The sequence below is a fragment of the Penaeus japonicus genome, unplaced genomic scaffold, assembly GCF_977035675.1.
Source record: "Penaeus japonicus unplaced genomic scaffold, GWHDUDI00000001_assembly GWHDUDI00000003, whole genome shotgun sequence".
NCBI lineage: Eukaryota > Metazoa > Arthropoda > Malacostraca > Decapoda > Penaeidae > Penaeus > Penaeus japonicus.
Window position 1 is genome coordinate 32,520,572 of NW_028234405.1, and position 5,979 is coordinate 32,526,550.

Below are 5,979 nucleotides of genomic sequence, written 5' to 3' on the forward strand. Positions count from 1 at the left end.
GTATGAGAATCACGCGGACTGGCGGACGTACACCCCTGCTCAGTGCTGTCAAATTTAACGTAAAAAGTTGTTTATGTTTGATAAATCGTACCTTCCATAACTAATAATGCTAGCTTAAAATTAATGACACCATTGTAAAGCATAGCCATTTTCCTTTCTGAAGCATAGAAAGTTAGTCCCAGTGTAGCCGTGGGGGAATCACTAGTATTTAGTTTTAGTTTTTGTGAAGGTCCCTGGTGTTACTGTTGTCCCGCCCGGCTCTCATTTCCAGCGTTATTCTTAAGGTTGCGTAACAGTTCGTAAGTAGCTACTGTAAAATAATAATGAAAGGAAAAAAAAAAGTTTTATGTACTGAAATTTAAACATTCAGTTTATTATTTGTTTGAAATTTATGAGCAGAATTATTTTGACAGCCTTAAAACAAAAGTCGACCATAATACTATTTTTTTTTTTTTTAACATCATCTCGCGACCCCCCAAAAGCATCTCGCGACCCCTAGGTTGAGAACCACTGCTTTAGAAAAAGGTTATCCACTGAAACAGCGCTGTTACAGTTTACTGGCCAAATTTACAATAACATGGACCTTAATAAGGTAAATTTGCTCACTTTGTGCGGACTTTCAATAGCTTCTGACAGTGTCAACCACAAAATTCTTCATAACAAATTGAGAAACCATAGAATTGATACCCATTGGTTTGACAGCTATCTAAATACAAGAACCCAATCGGTAAAAATTAATGAGCATATATCATCACAACAACCAGTCTATTTCGGTGTTCCACGAAGCTCTATATCTTATTCACAATTTTCAATAATGATTTATCAACCATAGTCCATAACTGCCATCTAATACAATACGCCGATGATTCTCAATTTCTTGATAGTGACTCCGTGAACAATTTAGATGCATTGATAACAAACACTCAAGACACTCTTGTTCAAGCAAAACGATATTTTGACATCAATGGCCTTAAAAGAAAAAAAAAAAAAAAAAAAAAAAAAAAAAAAAAATATTATATATATATATATATATATATATATATATATATATATATATATATATATATATATGCATTGATAACAAACACTCAAGACACTCTTGTTCAAGCAAAACGATATTTTGACATCAATGGCCTTAAAAATAAAAAACAAAAAAACAAAAAGAAGACGCTATGTGTTTTCATAGGTAGTCGGCAAAATTTAGCTTAAATTCCCATAGACACAGCCATATATTTCGAAGGCTGCCAAATTAAACAAAGCACTTCAGTTAAACTAGGAGTACACTTCGACAGAATCCCATGTTGATAACATACATAGGAAGGTAATGGGAACATTAATATATCCTAATCATATAAAAAATCAAATCCCTACAGAAACAAGAATTACGGTTGTACAAACTCTAGCTCTAAGCATCATAATTATTGCTTAAATGTTTGTTTTAGATACTCGCAAAACCCTAATGCAGAAAGCACAAAGTTGCAAGAGTTGCATTGGGTAATGTTTGTAAGTTCGATCACATCACCCCACATATTATTCAACTAAAATGGTTAAAAAAAATAAAGCCAAATGCAGTTATGATACATGTGTTTTCATTTATAAAATCATTTATGGGAATTATCCCCAATGGATCCTGCCCTTACAAACTGTAGGGAACATCAGGTGTTCGAACACGACAAATAAATTCTCTATATGTCAAGAGATCACACAGAGATAGGGACACGACAAATGCTAATACTTATTACCTCATAATGTTAAAGACATCACTAACTTATTATTTTTGCAACAAATGATTTATGTATTAAGAATAACCATTGTAATTTATGGAATAAAGTTTTTGAATTTGAATTTGAATGACTGGAAAAGATTGAGAGAGTCCTACGTCCTGCAATGGAATGATACAGCCTGACGAAGAATATACATATATATATATATATATATATGTAGATATTTATATATATATATATATATATATATATATATTTATATATATAATATATATATTATATATATATATATATATATATATATATATATATATATGCTATATATATATACTATATATATATATATTTATATATATATATATATAAATATATATATATATATATATATACATACATTATATACATATATGTATATATATGTATATATAATATTATATATATATATATATATATATATAAATATATATATATACATACATTATATACATATATGTATATATATGTATATATATAATATATATATATATATATATATATGTATATATATACATATATATGTATATATATATATATATATATATATATATATATATATATATACATACACATAAGTATGTATATTTATGTATATATATATATATATATGTATATATATATATATGTATATATATACATATATATGTATATATATATATATATATATATATATATATATTATATATATATATATATATATATATACATTATATACATATATGTATATATATTTTTTTCTTTTTATTTTATATGTATGTATGTATACATACATACATATATATTTATCAGACGGGAAATATAAATAAAAATGGATATAACAAGAGAAAGGGAGAGAGAGAGATTATCATTTAATCCATTTATCACGCCCACAGGCGATAACCCTAGAAACATTCATGTTCACAGAATACATACAGAGCACTCGTGTCTCGCGGGGCACGCTGGATGCACACACACACACACACACACACACACACACACACACACACACACACACACACACACACACACACACACACACACACACACACTCAACACAAGAAAAAAGTCTATACAATTGACAGTCATCAAAGTGAGGATGGCGAGCAAGAAGTACATCTTGATTGTTACTTATGTGCAAATATGTACAATTTTGAAGTAAGGGACGGTCGCACAGCTTACAGGAGGAGAGGTGTGGCACGTCTTCTGCTTGCGAGACGCTATACCGTACCGTAACCTGAGCCGAGCACTTACAACATTATGCCTACGCACCATAAGCCCATGTCGGCGGTACTTGTGGTGACGACTATGAAGAAAGTGGCCATGGTGCTGTATGGACACATTGCTGGCCCTTTCTGCGTTCCTGCGATGTGTTGTCATGGCATGAGTAGCTGAGTAGCCGAAGGTATGTCACAGCATTTGCATGATCCAGGTCCAGTCCACAGGCAAACATGGCAAGACCATCCATCTTGTCATTACCAATGAGCCAAGGGTGAGAAGGCGTCCACACAAAGGATATGACAAGGGATGCATCGTGGGCTGTAGCGAGTTGACACAGAGTGAGAGAGAGAGAGAGAGAGAGAGAGAGAGAGAGAGAGAGAGAGAGAGAGAGAGAGAGAGAGAGAGAAGGAAGGTAAAGGCAGGGATTAATAAAAGGAAGAAAAAAAATCAGAGAAAAAAAAACTATTGGAAAAGCGTGCAAAATCAAACCCAAATGAAACCGGTTTGAAAGGCAACGGATGAGCACTCTGACTCCCACACACCTGTTACACAAACTTTATCTAATTTACCACTCCACTGTAATGTCAAAGCTTTGCTATTTGTCATGATAACGACACGTCACTGGCTGTAATTACCCGTGCGATAGCGTACTTGAAATGAGTAACACGCATGCCGGCGATGAATGAGTGTACCTTTGCTTTAAGGGAAAACATACGCCGGAAATGGAGGTGTAGCTGTTGAGATATTCAAGCAGGAGTTCAGGGATGAGACTTGTAAGGGCAATGATAAATCCGAGGTAATGCTCATGGATTAATCTCTTTTTTTTGCACGACGTTGCAATTGATTCTGATTCATTATCTTCATATTAGAAAACCAGCATAAGAAATTTACGTATTCCAACGAAATTGGGCAATCCCCCCCAAAAAAATAAAAAAAAATAAAAAAAAATAATAACGATAAAGTCGATATGACGACAATTAATGAAAAATCACTATTCATTTGAAAGAAAAGCTGAGCAGAGAGAGATCGAGGGAGAGTGAGAGAGAGAGAGAGAGAGACCGAGGGAGAGTGATAGAGAGAGAGACCGAGGGAGAGTGAGAGAGAGAGAGAGAGAGAGAGAGAGAGAGAGAGAGAGAGAGAGAGAGAGAGAGAGAGAGAGAGAGAGAGAGAGAGAGAGAGAGAGAGACAGAGAGAAAGAGACCGAGGGAGAGTGAGAGAGAGATCGAGGAACAGTGAGAGAAACCGAGGGAGAGTGAGAAAGAGAGAGAGACCGAGGGAGAGTGAGAGAGAGAGAGAGACCGAGGGAGAGAGACAGAGAGACCGAGGGAGAGAGAGAGAGAGAGAGAGAAAGAGACCGAGTGAGAGAGAGAGAGCGAGAGAGAGAGAGAGACCGAGGGAGAGTGAGAGAGACCGAGAGAGCGAGTGAAAGAGAAAGAGAGAGCGAGAGAGAGACCGAGGGAGAGAGAAAGAGAGAGACCAAGAGAGAGAGTGAGAGAGACCGAGAGAGAGAGCGAGTGAGAGAGAAAGAGAGAGCGAGAGAGAGACCGAGGGAGAGAGAAAGAGAGAGACCAAGAGAGAGAGTGAGAAAGACCGAGAGAGAGAGAGAGACCGAGAGAGAGCGAGTGAAAGAGAAAGAGAGAGTGAGAGAGCGAGATAGAGACCGAGAGAGAAAGAGATCTAGCTGATCTGATACCAAAACAAGTGAACCTTTTGTTTCATTAATTGTCAATCCGTGAATCCGAAAAGCAACCAATTACTGAAATGACTATCCCTTTACATATCTTATTCATCTTCAGTGATGTCGTAATGATACCAATACCTGGAGTCGGCAGTGCTTGTCATTTTTCCAGACGTACGCCTCAGGGAGTGCTGTGACGGCATAGTTTTGGCTCAGCAGACATTTCTTTTTGTCCCATTTCTTTTTATATTCTTTTTTTTTTTTTTTTAGATCAAATTTAAGGGAAAGGCTGTTTTAGAATTTAGATTTAGATTATATTTTGAGTTACTTTTACGCTCCCGTCTACTTCTACGCTAATTTCTCATTCTTATCTTCCTTCTCCCTTTTAGTCTATCCTCGATCTCTTTCCCTCTCTTATCCTATCTCCATCCTATCCCAAACCTGCCCAGCATCCCGCAGTAATCCACAGGGGAGTTGAGCACAAGCGGACCGCTTCCTCTCGCCAACCTCATCATCTGTACGATTTCTTATACTTTTGTTTTATTCTTATACTTTTGTTTTACTCTAGTCATTTTATTTACTTATATTCTATTTTTGTCTTATATAAGAGTTCATATATTTTTTTTTTAAATCAGAATAGAGACTTATACATTTGTATATTTACATTATCAATATCATCAATATTGAGACCACCACTTTGACCATCGTCGTCGTCGTCATCATCATCATTATCATCATCATCATATTATTATTATTATTATCATCATCATATCATCATTATCATCATCATCATATCATTATCATCATCATCATATCATCACCATCATCATCATTATATCATATCTTATCATCATCATCATCATTATATCATATCTTATCATCATCATCATCATTATCATTATCATTATCATTATCATTATCATCATCATCATCATCAATATCATCATTATCATGAACGTCACTGTCATCGTTATCGTTATTATCAACTTCATCATCTTATTCATCACCCTCATCATCATTATCATTACCATTACAATTATATTTTTATTCAGATAATTCGTATATGCATCTCAGTACCTTCAGGACTACAATATACATTTGTCATGAGGGCTATTTCATTGCCAGTCCTCTGTCGGCAAATGAACATAACATCACAGCTAATTGCATCAGTGTTTGGATAATCACGTGAAAATTAACCGCCATAAATTATACTCATAATTGTTATTACTATTACCATTTTTTATTATTGATATCATTACTATTACAAGTAGTAGTTAGTAGTAGTAGTCATATTATTGTTAGAATTATTATCAGTATTATTATCATTATTAATTCTTTATCATT